General features: G+C 41.8%; 1 long non-coding RNA gene across 2 annotated transcripts in view; it reads left to right on the top strand.

Moving 5' to 3' along the window:
- LOC134170561 (uncharacterized) overlaps positions 1–19,688 on the top strand; it is a 104,809-nt gene that overhangs the window by 61,404 nt on the left and 23,717 nt on the right. For both annotated transcript variants that reach the window (XR_009967308.1, XR_009967307.1), the window contains exons 3-4: positions 6,030–6,211; positions 6,439–6,564. This is a non-coding gene — a long non-coding RNA (uncharacterized LOC134170561). The remainder of the gene's footprint in view (positions 1–6,029; positions 6,212–6,438; positions 6,565–19,688) is intronic.

Below are 19,688 nucleotides of genomic sequence, written 5' to 3'. Positions count from 1 at the left end.
TTCAAGCATGCCCTTTTTTCAACTCTGTCACTGTTAACTTGACTGCAAGGCCCCTGTGACTGCTGAGGGGCAGTGAGTGATTTGGGCTCCTCTGACATTGCATTATAGAAAAGACAGGAGTGGACTTCAGCTCAGAAGGTATGGCACATACACATTAATGAGTATATCACAGCATACTTGTTTCTCTACATAATGCTGTGACATTCCTTCCCCCCCCCCGTCCTCTCTTAGTAATTGGTGTTTGGAAAACATGTAAGAAATGTAAAGCTCTCAGTAAGAGGTAAATGCTATTAATTGTAATTACCAAGTAGGTTATTTCTTAGCTTTCCATTCCCTTAGGAGAAACGCCAAGGAATGTATAACTTGAGGGGGGCTTGAGACCTCCTGTTCTTGTAGCAGAGTGGAGGTGATGCGGTTTGTGCTTGTCTTGTCAGCGGGAGGGGGAACCAACTACAGTGCCATGAGTTTTCCAAGGATTGCTCTGGTGTCTTAATTATGGTGAGCTAAAAATACCCTGTCTGCAAAGCAGGCAAGTTTGATGAGACAGAATCCCGGCTGGGTCTCCAGCTTCAGCTGTTCCTTGATGTGTGTTTGAGGATTGCTCTTTGCATAAACAGTGATTCAGTTCATCTGTCCCCAAAATGGTTTTCACCTTAATCTTCCAGTGCTTCATCCCCTGCACCTTACGAAGCCTCTGCCACTGTCACTCATGTTTGTGCTGCATTAATGGCTTCAGAGGACTGAATGTGACAATATAATGGCGCTGTTCATACCTGTCAGGTACAAGCTGTATTAAGCAGTGCATGTGAGGCATTTTTAGCCTGTGATTGAGGGAGATGTACCCCAGGGGTCTTAGTTAATTGCTGTAAAAATGACTTGAACATACAAAGAAAAAATTGCTGAGAAGACAGCATGGTGTTCTCGCTCCTGGGAGCTATGGCTGTGGCCTCATTGGGATCACAGAGATGTACTAAGATATTCACACAACTGGACTGCAGCAATGGCTGATAGAAGCCCTTCAGGAAAGTCAGGCTTGGGGGTGGCCAGCAGAGGCCACCTGCAGAGGCGCAACAGGAATGCATGGAGTTCTGCTTTGAGGGCAGTGGAGAGTTTGTGGGTCAAGATTAGCAGATGAACAATACAGGCCCTGTTGTGGTGAGTGTCTGCCATGGACTGGCTGATTAGGAAGGAGAAATAGGTCAGGCCTTTTTCATTTAACTGAAAGAAGCCTCATATTCGCAGGCCCTGGTCCTCATGGGGAATTTTAACCACCCCAGTATCTGCTGGAAGGACAACCCAGGAAGACGCAGACCATCCAGGGTGTTTCGGAAGTGCATTGCTGAAAAATTCTGACCAAGATGATTCCTTTCCAACCCTAACCATTCTATGATTCCGTGATGATCAAGGAGCTGACAAAGGGAGGTGTTCTGCTGGACTTCATGCTTACAAACAAGAAACAACTGATTGGACATGTGGGTAGTGTGGCAGGAAATCACATATACCCTTTCAGTAAGCCGTGGGGAACTGGAGTCAAGTCATATGCTCTCCGTTATGTGAGTAGTGATATCCATTTAATTCCTAACAAAAATGTATTCAAAAGATTAGTGGCAGAACACTGGAAGCTGGAGCCACTCAGGACTAATGATACAATTACTCTATAAAGCCATTTGTAAAGCAATTACGTCCTATTGTTCTCTTTTGTTCTCTGTCTCTCTAAAAGTGAGCCATTTTGGCAGGGTGGAAGGTGAAGGCACTGAGCTGGCTGCTTTACATGAATATGAGTAATTTGTGTGCATATTTATAAAAGAAAAACGATGCTTTTACGATGGACTGAATTGTTTACATGTAGAAATCTCTGCGGAGAAACAGCTCAAGTTACAGCCTCTGATGTGGCCAGTGTTTTCAGGAGTCTTGGAGCTTCTGCAGCAAGAGTTTGTGGGCTTGGTTTTCCCCCTCATCTTTTCTGCTTCTCTGGGCAACCTGTGCCACCTTCACAGGGAAGAACTTCCTAAGATCTCATCTCAGTCCCTCCTCTGTCAGATTAAAGCCATCCTCCTTTGCTCTGTCCCTACATGCCTTTGTCAAAAGCCCCTCGGCAGCTTTTCTGTAGGCCTTCTTGAGGTATTAAGGTGGTATGTTAAAATTTGCCTTTTACTGTGAAGGAGTGGGCTCTACACAGTGCTAAGGGTTAGAAATCACTGTTGTTTACTGCATTCAGTGTTTCCAAGTGATGGAAACCTTTGCTCTCTACAACTTTGAAGGATGCATTATTGAATTAGGTGTCTAAGTGTTCCTCAGAGGAGCTCTGGTTTCCTCTCATTATTTTCTGTGGGCAAAATATTCTTAATAATATTTCACTACTTAATGTAGTGAAATCACTACAGTGGAGCAATTGAGTATGAAATGAATGATCTTGGATGACAGAAATGCTGGAGAAGTTGAAGAGAATTGTGTTTATCAGGTGTTAGTCTCCAGCTTGACTTCCTGTGAATTGCTGAGGAACTTGTACAAGAAGAAATTATGCTCTCCAAGTATTTACCTTCTTGAATTTGTCTACATAGGAGTAAAACACAGGATATGAGAAGTGATTATGAACCACTGTTGAATGAGGGATCATAGAGGTTCATCCAGCTTTATCACATGTAACTCCCGTTCCCCGCATTAAAATCCTACATTCAAACCTTGAAAATCCCTGTTAGGTCATGCTCTGGAGTTTCCCGGAAACACTGAGTAGTCTCTAATGTTTTTCCCCTTGTTTTTTGTCTTCCAGATAGGTTGCATGGTGGTGCTAGGATTGGATTTTCCCTCCTGCTACATGGTGGTAATACTGATCACTTCCAGATCTTTGACTGGAATGTTGTGCTTCTATGAATGCAGAATACAGCCTGGGGGAGGTACTGAGTGTCTTACCTGGCTCAATTTTAACTTGTTCAAGTTTTTTCTGTCTTGATTCCTTTTCCCTTGATCCTGCTTTGCTTTTCAACCTCAATGAACAGGCTTGCTGATGGAATCTAACTAGCAATTTTCTGTGTGGTATGAATTTTGCTTGGTGTTCAGATCTGAATGCCAAATGACAGTGACCCAAACGTTAGAAAGTACCTTCCAGTTAATATTGCTGATCTGTGTATAAACCATCATAAAAGGATTTCAGGTGTGTACATGAGACTGTGCTCCTTGAAGCATCATAGGAATCTTTGAAGTGGAGGTGTCTCCAGCATTAATAATACAAAAATTTGGCGTGATAGCAGGGAATATCTTCATGAGGTGTTGTCAGTTCACCTGCTGGAGCCTTTAAAGTGCTAATTTAGGTATCTCAAACAAACTTAAACCAGAGATAATTTGCAGGCAGGGTTAAGGTGGGAAAAGGAGTTTCTCTTGTTTAAAACACAATAAAAAGAAGACAGAGGACAGGAAAAGAGCACAGAAATGACATTAAATTTTTTTTAAGGTTTGTGCAGTCATATGGTATATGTGTATGTGTCTGCCCTTTGCCCCTCTTGGACTGTTTCTTTAACATCTCTTAACCTGATTAGAAAAAAGGGACTCAAACACAGTGTTCCTGCAGGAAGTTAATGTTTTAAAACAGCCTTTGAGCCAAAGCCTGCAATGAGAGCTGACTTCTCCCATTGACCCTCCATGGGAGAGTGTTCCGTTGCATGTCTAAACTGGAAGTGTTCCCATGTTGAGGAGCAGCAAGAGCAGAACAAGACAGTAGCTGGAGCTGATGACAGCACGGAGTGGGCATTGATCACCCCAGAGCACTGGGGCTGGATGGGCAAAGCTGGAAAGTGAAGGCACCAACCAGTCCCATGGTCATTCCTAGAAATCCTAACATGAACTCAGAGATAGAGCTATGGCACATCTTGGGCTGGTCCTGAAGGCCTGAGTTGGAGCTGCGGTGGAGCCCCAGGCAGCTTGTGGGGGGTGTCCTGGCCATAGGCTGCAGATCCCCAGGCAGCCAGTGGTGTTACCCTGCTGCCAGCACAGGCGAGTGCTTGCAGCCATAGCCCACACCTCTGTGTCTGCTGTGAACACGTAGGCCCAAAGAAGTTGTGGCTGCCCCATCCCTGGTAGTGTTCAGTGCCAGGTTGGACATGGGCTTGGAGCAACCTGCTCCAGTGGAAGAAGGTGTTTCTGCCTGTGGCAGGGGGTTGGAACTGGATGAGCTTTAAGGTCTCATCCAACTCAAACCACTCGGTGATTTTGTATTTTTTCCAAAGAACCCTTAACAAAATAGTTTCACATATATGCTGTTTCCGATAATGTAGATCCGTGATATATCTTCCTTATCTGAGGAAGGGATGTCTTGCCAAGAGCGAACATAGACATTTGTTACAGCAAACGCTGCTTGCTTTCTGCCCAGTCTGCAGCCTTTGAGGGAACATGAGACACATGTTATTTGCAGAAGCTAGCTATTATTTCAACAGAATTTTGCCCGCATTTCCATACATGATGATTGAGGGTGACAGGGAATTCACATAGTTGTAAGGAGTGTTTTGGAGCTGATAACATCTAGAGCAGGAGTGGGAGTAATTTATACGCAAATTATTTGCCATGTGTGTCTGTTGGTGCCATTTACTACAAAAATATTAATTGTGATTAAATTAATCTGGTCCTGTGGAAATATAATCTTGACAGAGTGCTTTTCTTGCTGCCACAGAATGCTGTTAGCTCACTGAGTTTTATGTGTTGTTAGTAATTTAAGTACTGCAGCAGTCAAAATAACTGCAAATTACTGGTACCAGATGTCATTAATGCACAAAAGCATTTCCCTGCCCTAACCTTATTTCCAGTAATGTAAAGAAGATATTGTGCAGTTAATGAGGAAATTAACTGTTACCTGGTAATGTTGAGTTTTGTTTTCTAAAGAAATTGCTTTCCTCTGCATGCAGACCAGCGAATGAATCAGCATTATTACTAATTCCCCCACTGGAGGAACTGGTGGGGAAACTTTGCTGAAGCCTTTTCAGTTGGCAAATGCAAAGAACTTGAAGTCAGTCTCCTTGTGCACAATCTTAAGTGCAGGAATTAAAATATCACGGAGGGGATGGGGAAACTGAGTGGCCGGGTGAGCTCAGAACTGCTTGCCAAAGGAGATGAGGGAAAGCCTCTGCAACAATGGAGGTACAGACTCAAAGCCCTGTTCCATGTAATAGCCAGCTGGGATCACATTTGGGGTTCCAGTTTTTCCTTGGGGAAGGTGTGCTCTAGTCATGCTGTAGTCTCAGATGCTAAGTTAGAGGTATTATATGAATTAAAAAATTTGCACTATTTGCCTAACTTGAGATCAGCTGGAAGACAAAATCAGGTTTGTTAAACAAGTGCTGGTCTCCAGCAAAGAGTTTTTGCTGGCATTTATCATATTCATGGCTTTGTTTTGTGTTCCTTGAATGCTGCACTAATAATTCCATTCACCTGCACATCCTAAATACTGGAATAATGTTACCACTCCTGCAGTCTTTGGGAATACACAAACTTAGCCTTGAGCTGGGCCTTAGTCTCACTTGAAATTAATTTTATCACTTGGGGGGGGGGGGCGGAACCCAACCCAACCCAACAACCCTGAATTTGGGGAGAGTGAAGTTTTCCACAAATTGTCATCCCCTTTGGAAAATGTAGATGTATGAAACTTAGTTCTATATAGAAAGCCACCTCTTTTCTGTATAACCATGGCTGGTTTCCTATGTTTTTACTGAAGCTAACAGTTTTCCCTCCACTATGGGAAGGAATGCGTGGTTATGGCTAGAGGAGAGCAGGGGCAAGCACAGAGCTTTCAGATGTGCCCCTGTGGAGGTGTGAGGTGCAGTGCTGGCTCATTGCCAAAGTTGTTAGTAGCACAGGAAATAAACACATCAATGTCAGAAAACACTGCAGATTTAGTGGGACAACTTGGAGGAGAAATGTATCAGCTTGGAGTGATCAGCTCTGAGAAGGCATCAGGAGCTGTCAGCGCAGCCCAGAGCCATACATGTTTAATGTATTTTGACCCTTTTGATGTTGACAATCAACATTGTTCTCTTCTGTTGCAGATCTGGGACAATTACACTGACAGTGATACCAGTCAGTTTGTCGAATGGAGTGGCACTATCTCTCCATATTCTGTTCTTCCTGGTTATGGGATCCTGTCAGAAGCCTTTGCACAGAGTGCACAGAGGGTGTGAAACTTGTAGCTGCAGTCCTACTCTGGAGTGGAACAGAGGAGCATTATTGGGTAATACATCTTGTTAAGGATAGTTTCATGCAACAAGATATACAAAGTGTAAACTGTCTGCAAAAAAACCCTCACATTAACTGATGATAAAATTCTGAATGCTTAGAAAAGTCAAATGTTAACATTGTGGGTTTGCTTTGTCACCACTTCTTTCATTTATCATTGCATTGAAAATCTTTGCACTGAGTTAAAGGTATGATGTAGCTGTGCCAACTGTTCTTTTTCAGCTGACTTTGCCTGTTATGAAGATTGGTGGTGAAACAGGTTATGGCTGTCCAGCAATTACACTGGCACATTGATTCCATAAGTCTGGAGTGTATATCAGTGTTTAAAACAGTGTTTCAGTGAAACAGGTAAGTCATGTGAAGTGAGGTAGCTAAAACAGTGGTTGGTTTCAGCTATCAAAGAGAGGGAGAATTACATCCAAGGTAAATGGATGATTATGGGTCCTCAGAGCGATGATAATTTTTAATGTAGCATGTTTCATACCAGTAGGAGCTCAAAAGCACAGGATTTCCTCTGTAGTCACTGCAGGTTGCAGATTTTCTGTGGAGTTTTGGTCTGACTCAGCAGCATTTACACGCTGATTTGTAGGTTGGGAATAGAGAATGATGCTTCCATTTGAAACTCGATAGAGCTCTCTCAAGGTCCATTCATGTGTGTGAAGTCTGAAGAAATGACATTGCTACCCAATTCTTCTGAGAAGTGCTATGGACATCTTGTGGTATGTATCTCCTCCAGAAAAAGGGAATTAGTAGAAGTAAGGCATGTCCTGGTATCACGCAGTAACCTTAAGCAAGGTGCCACCTCCTAGAAATCATTATTTCTCTGGTTTCTCCCAACCGTGGGGCAGACCAAAACTGTGTCTGACTTAACTAATCATATGATTGGAGTCCCATTGGATCCCAGTTCCAGACCATATCACAGCTCTGGTGGTAGTAAAAAGTTCTAATTTACAACGTGGGTAAGAATACAAACAGAATGAGTCCTGCAGGGGTTTCCTCTTGGTAAGCAAAAGCATGCAATGGATTGAAAAGGTGTTAGAGCGGGTGTTTTGGCTGGATCGCAATGGCTTTTTCACGGCAATGTATGAGATGCACATTTTCACAAGTGTCTTTCTCACAAATGTTTTCATTAATAAAAAGTCATGAAGTATTGATGAACAGGATATTACATAATGTGTTTGTGGTTTTACTACTTATGGACTGGGGTTCCCAGCTATCAGCATGCACCTGTATGGCGCAGTTGAGTTGAGTGGAACCTGCTAGGAGGTGCGGTTTCTCAAAACCATAAAGTGGCAACTCTTCGGGTCTTGCTTTCTCCTGCCAGGGAGCCCCATGGGATTGAAAACTGGTGGAACTGGGCATAAGGTCAGTATTTTCTTCATGATGGACACGAGTTCCTATGGGTAGGGAGCATTCTTCCTGCTTTATCCTAAAGCCAAAACCCAGCAGCGCAGCTTCATTTCAGAGAGCAGGTTGGTGGAACCATGTTGGCTGCTAGAACATAATTTCATCCAACTTCTACTGATTTTCTCAGTCAACAGCACATGCTTTTGTTTTAATCCTGGTTGACTGCTGTTCTCCTAGACTGTGGATGAAATGCACTGCAGATAGGTGACTGAGCGAGCTCTGTCCGTCACTGCAGTGTGTGTCCTGTCTGAATAAGCACCTGTTCAGCACTGGGCTGTTAGGTGGTGACAGAGAGGAAGTGAACACAGGAATTGAAACAACAGTTTTGCACAAATGCCTGTCGGTAGAGCTGGACACCATCTGTAAGAGCTAGCTGCAGAATCACACCATTTGGGAGCCTTTTCACGTGGTTTGTAGCTGCCTCTGCTTCAGATCAGAGCAATTAAGCTAAGAGCTAGAGGCTACATCCAGCCCCCGGGGACAACTAAGTGATCTGCCAACAAGCAGCAGCAGTTGTCATCTTCACCTGCAGCTGTGGGCAGATTGGAGGAAGGCAACCTGTTCTGTCTGTCTGCAGTGTTGGACCAGACTCTTGTCTATGATTAATTTCCCTGTGCCCAGGGAAAACAAACAGCACAGTACCTGCTCTATCCCTCCCAACTGTATTAATTTAATTAAAATTTGGAAAAACCTGGAGTGAAGGGATCAGTTTGGGGGTGGACTGTGGTTTCAAGAGCAAAAGATGACAGGATTTAGTTCTCAAGTGCTGAAGTACCTTGGGTTTTGTAATTTTTTCCTCTTAATTTGTGATGGATAAACCCAGTGTGATGAAGTGCAGTACACAAATAGGTTTTTTTAGGATAAATTATTTAGCAGCTGACAAAAATACCTGAATTAAAATGTGATGGAAGTCAGAGCATAAACATTTACAAAGGAGAAGAATCGATAGGTCTAAATATTGCATCTTGAGAAAACACCCACAGAAAGTTTGTTCTCAAAGTAATCCTGCCTCAAGGCATAATAAACAATGTCACCAAAGCAAACAGGAACAAACCAGTATGTTGAAATAGCCTCATTCTGAAGGAGGGTGACAAAGCTCTGTTGCAACTGTGTGATGCCTTTGCTTTAATTGAATGCATTTTGCAGCCATCTTGCAAATTTTCTGTAAGAGAACATGAAAGTTTAAAATTTGTCTTCCCCACCACTCACAGTGTCTGCGAATTGGGGTGAAATTGGAGTTTTGGTAAAATTACTATTTTTCTTTCAATATTCACTAAAATATGGAGATCTCCTGTACAGTCATCTTACATTTGGGCAAATTTTAAGATAGGGTTTGTGTTTTGGCAGTAGGAATTGGGTGATTCTGGCTGGATTTCAAGACACTACTTGTATTACAACAGGAAAGGTTGGCTGGGTAAAATGGTAGGAGTTCCTGTAAAGAAATGCTTCATCTCTTTGGCAATTATTTCTCTAATATTAACAAGTTAATACAAGGCGAAGAGCAGTTTTTGTTCCATTGAAGTGGTCACTGGAATCAACAGGCAGTCCTATGCCTGGGTTTGATGGATTTCCTTCAGATGCACTCAGGGACCACAGTGCTCATCCCTTGGCCTGTGTTTTATGCTCTTGCTTAGTTTTTCAGTTCTTTATCATCAGCTTAGGCGGTGGGTTCACAGCAGTGTGAGGAGTGCATGTGCATTACTTACCTGCTGTCTGTTCCAGCTGTCTGGAGGGGAAGCAAATGGAGCAGTGCACAGCAAGCTCATACCAACTACCTGGGGCACACTTATGCTTCCTGCTACTGTTAATACCTGGATGCTGTACAGCTCTCCACTGTGCTTTCCTGAAAACACTTTGTGAGATGCTGAAGTGCTTTTAGTTCCACTTCACTAACAGGGAATGGAGCATCTTTACAACCAAAGGAGACACCAGGTCCATTTCAGACGCATTGAAATGTTTTAGACCCCTTGCTTAAGAGGTGAATTCCAGCCTTACTTCAAATAAAGTGTCATGACATCAACAGTTGGCACTGATTTGTAATAGTTTATTTCCAGTTTATGTGGCTGGCTGCACTGCCAGTTCTCCTTCTGAACTGTTGCTGAAATGCTTTGCATTTCATGCAGTCCTTTCTCAGCTGCTACCAACAGCAGGTAAATATGTAATGGTAAGTGGCTGTGCCTTCTGGCATAAAAGACTGCTATTATAACATACACAGCAAATGGCAATACATGAGTCCAAAACCCGTGTGTAGGTTCTGCACTGTACTGGAGTGTGGCAAAGTGGCTTGTTTGGGTGATGGGACTGAAGTCAAGATTTGTTCTGTTCCCCCCCCTCGGCAAATTGCCATCCTGAACTCCAGGCCCATCTGCTGAGGCTGCTGCTGGCAGTGTTGGATCCATGCATGTGCCAGCTGGGGTGCTGGCATGTCATGCGTTTGCAGCCCAGGACTCTGTTTTCTCTTGTGGTTCAGGCTGTTGCAGAGATGTGGGATGTGAGAAAGGTGCTGCAGTGCTCCAGTGCTCCAGCTCTAGGTGCAGCTTGAGCTACAAAGCTTCCCAGCTCTCCCTGCACACACCCACCTTCCCCAGGTCCAAGCTTTATGATGCTTCAGCCCCTTCCTGCCCTGCAAACTCAACACATCCATTGGATTGTCCTTGGGGTCCATGAAGAGCTCTCTGCAGCAGTCTGCCTGCACTACATCCCATCCAGGGAAGTAAATGGTTTTAAATCCAGCCTGCTGTGGGGCCTAGAGGCACTCAAGTACTTAGAGCCAGCAAGAGGGGAGTGGGGAGAGTGAATGTGAATTGCTATTATTAATAATAATATTAATGAAAAAGCTCCCAAAGATCAAGGACTTTGAAATTAATTATTCCTAGTTACCATATACAGCATGAAAAGCAGCTGCCTAAACCAATAATAGGCTTCTAGTCCTTTCCTTATTAAATTAATGTTGTTTCACATCTTCAGCTTTTTCCCCATCTGTGCAAATTTTTAATAAATATTTTAAAGAATAATTAGGGAAGATTCAGGAGAGCAGAAGCAGCAGTGAGCTACTGAGAGAAGAGGGGTATGGAAAAGAACTTAGGAGATACTGAAGCATGTTTGAATAAATATCCTTCCATTTTTATGACTATTATAATTCTTTTCAAATATTCTCATGACCAAATCCTACATTTCTTGTGCATTTAAATCTCCCATTAACCTCAATGCCGCAGTATTCAAAGGACCCAATCTTGCATTCCCTGCGCTCTTTGGGACTTTGGATTTGTGAGGAATGGAAAATTGTACCTTTAGGATAATCGAGCCATCCTTTTATTCTCAAATTGATAGCAGAGATTTAAGGTCATCACGTACTTCCACATGAATTATACTTTCTTAAAATATGATCAGTGCCTGGGTTAAACTGAACTATAGATGGGAATTTCACTTCTGCCCATATGGATGAATTTTAATTACCTAGCTCTTCTGTGGTTAGCTGGCTTTTCCTTGAGCGCTACACCCTATGTGGGCCAGAGGTGACACCATGCTTCCTTTGAATTCACCAACAAAATCTCCTGGACTTCACAGGAAGTTCCTTCAGATACCTCAACAGAATTATACTGGGAAATATTTACCATTACCACTAGACTCTTGGGAATTATCCTGGAATGCTGTGCTCATACACACACCTTTTATTTAGGGAAGGCCATTTCTACTAAGTTCCTCATTTGTGGATATGTTGAACAGCAAGTAAAGATCAAAGGATGGAAGATACGCTGTAGTTGCTTTGTGTACCACTCTGTGCATAATGGTATGATTTTCACATGCTTTTCCATTGTTGGGATTTTATTTATGCCACATTTTTGAGCTGATAATTTAAAAATGTTTGGAAGTATAGATCATTTAATTCTCAGTAGGGAGTCTCTATTTTTCCTCTTGAAGGATGATGATGATAGAGTTGCAAAATATATAGCAATTAAAAGGAATTATTTTGACCAAAACAGGGAGAGAGACAAAACCATGTGCTTTGCTTTCCTGTGATTTGTGCCTCCTCTCCTCCCTTTACCACTCATAGGCATAATTGCCTAAACAAGGCATTTGGATGCCTGGCTGATTTGTCATGTCCATGATTAACTGGTACATGCTGGAAATAACAGGAATTTTGCACACCAGAGGTGTACATACCAGCTTGGAGTGTGTGATGTGTCCCATGACTGGTTAAAGCGAGCTATCTGCTGTCCTCTTGGTTCTTACATTTAGTCATCGAGTAATCAAGTAGCTGCTTGGGAGTGATTTCTTGGCATATTGTTAAGCTGATTGATAAACCATTGCAGGTCTTCTGTCTGTCATTGACCTGCACAGCACCCGTCATGGGGTATGAAGGGGGTCTTTATGACTCCTGTGAAAACATATTCAATAAGATGTTTCAAAATCATGCTTTGATGGCATCAAGGTTTTGGGGATGCTCTGCTTCTTTTTAAAAAGAACTCAACAACAATGCAAATAGTGATGGGGAAGAGCAGAGCTCTGATTCTGACAGATTTCAGTCTTGTTTACATCCAAAGGGTACAGAGCTTAATAATCAATATCCCCATCCCTTGTGTTTAAACATGAAACAATGGATTTGGAAGCAGCAGAGTTATGCAGCTGTTAATTAACCTGTGCATATTAGTGAAGTCTGGGATATGTGTGTGATATGGGAATTAGATTTTTTTTTTCTGGTTTAAGATTTATAAATTTCTTAAAAAAGAAGAATTTTAAATTCTTAAAAATTCTTTAAATTCTTAAAAAAGAAATTTATAGAACAATTAAAAAAATATTAATAGCCCAGCATAGACAAAGCTTTCACTCTGTAACCTATTACTTGTGTAACTTCCTCTTTCAGCATGTTGCTGAAGTGCATTTGTTGCCATTTCATTTTCTTCCCTGAAGAAAAATCAATCTTATTAGGTCAACAATGTGTTTTTAAACCACTGTTAAATGTCCATTTTATTATTTGAAAGTAGAACAGCCTTCGAATGTTCTTCAGGGTAAAACATTAGTTAATAGAGGAAAGGCAGATGGTGATAAAGAAAGGCTTGGCAGGGAGTGGGGAGATCTGAGACCTTCCAGATCAGCCTGTTCAGCATGTTTGAGGGGACGTCTGTGCACGCATGGCCTTGTTCCTTTTGTCCCTTGAATCAATGCAGTTCATAGCCTTTGTGAGCATGGTGAACCTCAGCGACATTTAATGGATAATAAGAAATTATTTTGCTGGTCTCACTTGGAGATGTGAATTTATTACTAGTCTCAGATCTATTTCTTTTCTTCCTTTGTGATGCTTTTCAGGGAGGGAGGCTCCTCCTAACAAAATGGAAGCGTTCATTTAAAATTATTTTCTTTTTTATTTTGCCATGGGTGATCTGTAGCTGTTAACAAAACAAAAACCAGAGCAGCTAAAAACAAGAGAAAATTCTACATGGGGGGAGAATGGAAGTAAATGAAGGACTTGCCTTTTGTAAAATAGAAACAAGTATTGTGCTTAGAGAGATTTTTGTTGCTTTCTTATGACTAGAAGGAACTAGTGTGGATGATTTGCTTCTAATCTGTTTATTTACAGGGGACAGTTCTTAGAATATGTAATCATAATTTCAGTTTGCATTTCTGAACTACCTGTTGCTTGCAGCAAAGCTTTGCAAGGGCCCTTAGACAAAGAACATATTGGCTCCTTTACTCACTTCTGTTGGGAAGTACGGAACGGCAGAGTTAGTATTCTAACACTGCTTATCTTCTGATGACAACAGAATTGAATCATTACAAAGTTTTTTGTGAATATTCCTGATGTAGCTTTTAACAACATCTGTAGGGTCACTTTCAATATTATTCTGTGTTTTCTTGTCACTTCTAATCTGCTTCTAAAATTGCACTAGAAAAGAGGTTGCATTTGTAATCCACTTAACCCATCCCTGTACCACCTCATGCAGAGGTGATGAAATTAAACATATCTTTGGCCATTATAGCAAATAATAAATGACTGTGACCTGACTAAGGAGCAACATTGATCTGACCTGCTCAAGAGCAGCTAAGGAGACAAGGTCCATTAGAAGAAAATGCCTCTTGAAGATCGCCAGGGGCAAGAGAAACTCTCCAGGGCTGCATCTTTTCACAGTGTACAACATGTTTGATCATGGAGCTCTGCAGGTTGGTGTGATGTGGGTATGTAAATCTTAATGGAACTTCTTTCCATTCCTTTTTGTACAGATAATGACCCCAGGGATATCTAGTTTAAAGAAGAGCCGCTTTAAAAGGGAGGTTTGATCAAGGCAGACAATGCGTCTTCTGTGGCTACAAATTGAACTACAGGAAAATCAATTTAATCGTAAGAAAAAACTATTTTACTGTAAGAGAGTGGTCAAATGCTGGATTAGGTTGTTCCAGAGGGGTTCTTCATCCTTGGAGATACTCCAAACTCAACAGGACACAGGCCTGAGCAACCTGTTATAGGTAGCCCTGCTTGGAGCAGGGGCTTGGACTAGTTCCCAGGGGTGCCTTCCAACCTCAGCCACTTGGTGATTCTGTGCAATAATGATGTGGTAAAAGATGAGCCAGGTGACCACAGCTTACCCTTTTCAATGTCAAGCAGACGCATCAGAAGTCTGTGCTACACTTCCGGGATTTTCAGCCCCAGAGAGGGCTTGGTACAGTTCAGGAGCAGAAGGAGATGGGATGGAGAAGAGAGTGGGTGCTAGCAAGTTTTGCATTTCTATCTGTAGGCATTCATGTTTGTGTGTGCCTGGGTGCTAGGACAAAGACTGGATTAATTAGCTTCTGCAATAGTGGTTGTACAAATCCATGTGTGTTCCACACATTGTGTTCCTAGAAATGAGATGAGGCTGCTGCAATTTCTGTTTTAAGAAGAAAGTGTGGAACTGAAAGGGAAAATGTTCCTTTTGTGTCAGCTGGGACCACCCGTTCATTCTGAGCACATCCTTTGCTCAGGAGGTGGTATTATTTACTGACCAAGAACATTAGCGTGGCAAGCTATGGGCATTTCAAATCAGGAAAAACCTAATAATAAAGTCTTCCTCTGACATTATAGCTCCTCTTTATAATTTATTGTTCACAGTAGGTGGAGATTGAAATTATAGTGGTGATTAAAAATGAGCAGACAGAAACTTAGCAAAGTAGTTTGATAGCTTTGAGAAATATCCAGATCTAACTTGTAAGAAGCCTGAAATCAAATGCAGCCCCTCATTCTGCACTCAGAACATGCCTGCCAGTGTCTGCATCTGGCTGTTCCATGGCCACTTTCTAGCACTTGATGAGTAGGAAGGTGAGGTAGGAACCAGCATTTTGTGACTCTGGTTCTACAAGATGGTTTAGTGATGGAGTTGGCAGTGATGGGTTAATGGCTGGACTCAATGATTTTACAGGTCTTTTCCAATCTAAATGATTCTGTGATTTTAGGGAGCTTCAGTGGGTGGGCTAACAGTGAGCAAAATGTAAAGCCTTGCTGCAGTCAGGCAAGCTGTGTTAGAAATGTCTTGGAACTTAGCTGGAGATTAATGATGTTATGTGCTTGTCTCCAGATGGCTCACGAACGAGCACACTCTGAGAGACAAAATCTGAGATGTGCACTGAAGTTTCAGGGCCTTTGGATCTGGTATTCAGCAGATGCAAAAGATCACTCCCTTTGGGTAGTTGTAGCAGACAGTTGTTCTAGTAATATATTGTGTATTGAAAAGTTAATGTAGTTGTGTAGAAATTGCCTTACAACCTCAAAAAGGAAAAAGAATGGGATTCTTCTATTCTTCTGGGGTGGGTGTGGGAGGGGAAATTGCTGAGATCAACTCTGACATACTGAAATATGTTGATGTGGAATAAATATGTAACATCTGTAAAGCCAGATGTCTTCTGCCAGCCCTTCCTAAGAGAACAGTATTTGAAGAAGAGGTGGTCAGTGTTGATAGTCTATGAGAATTTCTGCGTGTTTGAGAGGTGAAGGCAAACACACCACTGGTCCTGCTGGAGTCCATCAGGAGAGGCCATTGGCAAAACCCAAGTTAGAGAGTAATGTCTTGAGGAGGTGAGATACGCGTGTGTGTTGAAGTCCCTAACGTCCCTGTTAACCTATGTGAGTGCTTACAGGCAAATAAGAGTAACTTACTGTGAGTAAAAACTCACAGTGAGTGCTCAGGTACACTCAGTTGGGACTGACTTGAAGCAAATGCTTAACTCTTTCTGTGACCTGGTGCAGAAGTGCATCAAGGTCTGTGTAAGACTGGCGCCTGGAGCATTTGGATACTGTGCATGGCCTCCCTTAATCTCTCCAGTCACGTGTGCACATTGTCAGTGGCTTCCATTCAATATTCAGCACACAGAGCCTTTTCCAAGTAGAGAATATTACCCTGCAACCAAACAGAAGTTCTCCCATTAATCTAAGGTTTAGAATTCATGATGACAAGTCTTATTTAAGGGCCTATGTAAATTTTGACATTAATAATTCTTTAGGACTCTGACTTAACTCTGGGAGCTCCCTGCAATGCCTGGCCTTATAATTGTGCTACAGTCTCTTTTTCAGTTGCTTTTACGGCAGCAATTTGCCTTAACCTGTCAGAGCACATTGTCTCTGAATAGATAGGAATTGTCACTAATGACTCTTTAGTTAGTTCTTTAGTTCATGACTGTAGAATGACAGCTTTCAATTGCCAGGGTTTTAATGAAAAGTTTGATAATGCTTTAAAATCCATGTTTTCTCCCTGATGGACTCCTTGTGATCTTTAAATATGGAGATGCTTTATTCTGTGTGATAAGATGCTACTGCTTTTTCTCACCAAATAGCTACACCCAGTGCTGGACAGAACAAGTAAGACTTTTTCAGCTTAATATTTGAGACTTTCCTCCCCTGCCCCTCTTTTGAAAATTTATATATATATATATATAATTTATTTATTTTAAAGCTGCATGGATTTAACTGTAGGTGTTTGGAATACATAAAGTCTTTTCCAGTACTCCAGGAACTCTTCTGTTCCCAGTTTTCCTCATCTTCCTCTTTCAAAAACTGACCTTGTTTTAACATAGTGAGGAGACATGTCATCTTTTTTCCGATGACATCTCAGCAGTGATTAAACAGAACACTGGTCATCCTGGTGTGTTCTATCTTGCTGTTCCTTTGCGCTCTACATTGCAAATTCCCATTAAAGTGTTCAGCATCCCTTAATTTCCCCTGTTTTCAGGATTGCTGATGTTCATGGGCTACTGAAATCTAACTGTGAAGGTCATTTTATCTGAACATGAATTAATTTTAATTTCTAGGTTTTAATAAGGTGGTTAATTAATTATGACCGTGTTGTATCATTGGTGACATTTCAGTTGTTAAGATAATTACACAAGTACGCAAAGCTAAAGTATTCTTTCCAGGCCTGTAAATCTTGCTGTTGTAACACAGCTATGACATAGAGCCTCATAATTCTGAAGGCTTCAGTTTCTATCGGTTAAATAACTATTAATTGTTTAGTGAAGTTATGTGGTATTTCTAGAGCAACTCGTAGTAATGCAGAATGAATTGTGTTACATATAACCAGACGTCTTTTTAGAGGGCAGACTAAGTATTTATTGAATTTGTTTATCCATTCTCTGGACTTCTAATTTAGCTTCATTAAATTGTATTTCGTTGGCTAAATGTAGGAAGTGTGACCCCAGATCCTGAATGCTCCCATTCCAGCTGTGGGGCTGCCTTCCCACCTGAAACCTCTTCTTTTGTGCTGTTGACTGGTTTAAGACACTGTCTGCTAATTGGTGAATTAAAATTCACCTACAATAGGTGAATTATTCTGAATTGGCCTCCATCAGATATTTGCTCGATTGTGTGATTATCAGGAGAGCTGACCTGGGGCAGTTATTTTCTGTTTTGTCTTTGTTGGGTTTATGGCAATTCCTTCAGCAAAATATGTTAAGAAACTGTTTTGTGTACAAAGATACAGAAGTCTTTGTTTTTACAAGAAATGATTCCTTGGGAAAATTCCCGGCTGTCTCAACTGACCCACCCTGGGAGGTTCTCGCAGGTTCACAGCTACCTCCTCTGTCTTGCCTGCTGAGACCTGTGGTTCTGGTGGTCAGTCTACACAGCGCTTGGAACAGTGGGGCCATGAACACAGCTGGATCCTCTGTGTATTCTGAAATGGGAGAAATGATACATAATGCATATTCCAAGCTCAAATACATGAGAGTGAACTTGACTTACAGCTGCCTGAACAAATGGGAATGCAGCTTGGTTGAGCTGAACCCATTCAGTGATGGAGCAGGTACAACATCTCGTAAATGTAACCAAGTGGCAAATGAGTTTGCGTATTTTCAGTGACCTATCAGCACAGGGTCTGCAAGTGTGAGTCATTCCTGAGTTTTGGGTAGTGAATACATTTCAGGATTTCATGAAATGTTCAGAGATATGAAAGGTGAAATGCAGTGAATAAATTATTCATAACAAATTATTCACTAAGCTCTGTTCATCACTGAGATGAGACAGAATTATTGACTGGACATGGAAACAAAATTTCATTTCAGAGAGATGATATTAAAATACCGGTACATTGGTGTAATTATGCTGTGACTGTAAAGGCTTTACTATTCTGCAGTAAAATATGCCTTGGGTACTGCTGCAAGATTGATATTCTCCAGGGCAAGTACACTGGATTTTTCCTTTAGCTACATAATGGAATTTAGGTACGCTATTGATCTCTTCCCATAGCGAGACAAATTTTTTGCTCTTTTCCTTTCCTTATAATCTGCTGAAAGGCAAACACTGTGCTCAGTCTGATGGGCTGAAGAGTGGGGAAGCTGGAACTGGTGTATAGATACAGGGTTTAAGCGTTCTTCCTTGTGGTTGGCTCGCAGTCTGCAGTGTCTTAAATGCTGCTAGGATGGGAGGAGGGTGCCTTCTCTTACCACTTCATGTTTCGTACGTGGGCAGGCATACACACCTGAAGCAGGACCCAGATGCTCACATATGAATGCTGACATGAATATCGGCTTCCCCCATCACTGCCACCATGGGTCTAAATGGATACTGTGAATGTGCATTTGTGTTTCTTCAGCCCAGGGGAAGCTTCCTTTAGTCAGCCCCTTAGGCTTTGAAAACATTCTTCTCTTTGCTTCTTGAGGTACATTAATATTAGCAGGTCTGCTGCAGCTTCTGCGTGGTTATTTATTACTGACATGACCCTCATTCTCCAAGTACCATATGGAGTCAATGTATTACGCTAGGAGCTGTATTGCTACAAATAGACATTGTGTTCCCTGCAGCAGCACTGTGTAGTACTTTCTGTCCATGGGCTCCTAATGTTGCAGTCTTCCTAAGCTACTGGTGAATTGAGGCATAAATTACTCTTCCCTCGTTCAGGCATTCTGTTTGTCCCTACGTTGTGAACTCTTTGGTGTATGGACCCTCTCTGTAATCAGACACTTCTACTGCATAGAAAGTATGTTGTAAACAGTAAGCAGGTGGGGTCACTGAATGGCAGAACTGTGCTTCCTTTGAACTCATTGCCTGAGGGATGGAACATAAAATAAATTAGCTGCCTGATTTTAGCACAACAAATCTAGTGTTTTGGTCAGTCCAAACAGTTCACCATTTCAGAAATCACTGCTCTTTCTGCTTGTCCTGGGCTTGTTTTCAAACTCGCATAGAAGAACTGCTGCTTGTTCATTGCAGATGAGCACATACTGGTTTGTACTGGAAGGCCCAATTTGTTCCACCCCAGTTAAAGATGTTGGCCTAAAACCAGGAAAGGGTCACATGAAGACTGCACAGCAACACGTTTGGTGCTGCTGTAAGAGCTGTAGCTTTGGCTTTGGTTACTGAGTGGCTTTCACTTATTACTGATAGACAGTCTTCCAGCAAAAAGAGGCTTTTCAAAATGCTAATAGAAGCATTAGTGCTCCATCATCATCATCTTGCAGAAAACAATGTCTAGATCAATCTCTCTCGTTCTAAATCTTTAGAGAAACAAAATTTAAACTCATTTTGCCAAGGCCAAATGTCAATCATAAGAAAAAAATCTATATGAAATTTTAATTGCAAGATGTTCAGTGCAAATTTAATGAGTGAA

Source organism: Pezoporus occidentalis, unplaced genomic scaffold (assembly GCF_034315485.1).
Source record: "Pezoporus occidentalis ecotype Australia unplaced genomic scaffold, CSIRO_AGI_Poc_V1 ctg110, whole genome shotgun sequence".
NCBI lineage: Eukaryota > Metazoa > Chordata > Aves > Psittaciformes > Psittacidae > Pezoporus > Pezoporus occidentalis.
This window is presented reverse-complemented; position numbering and strand designations above follow the sequence as displayed.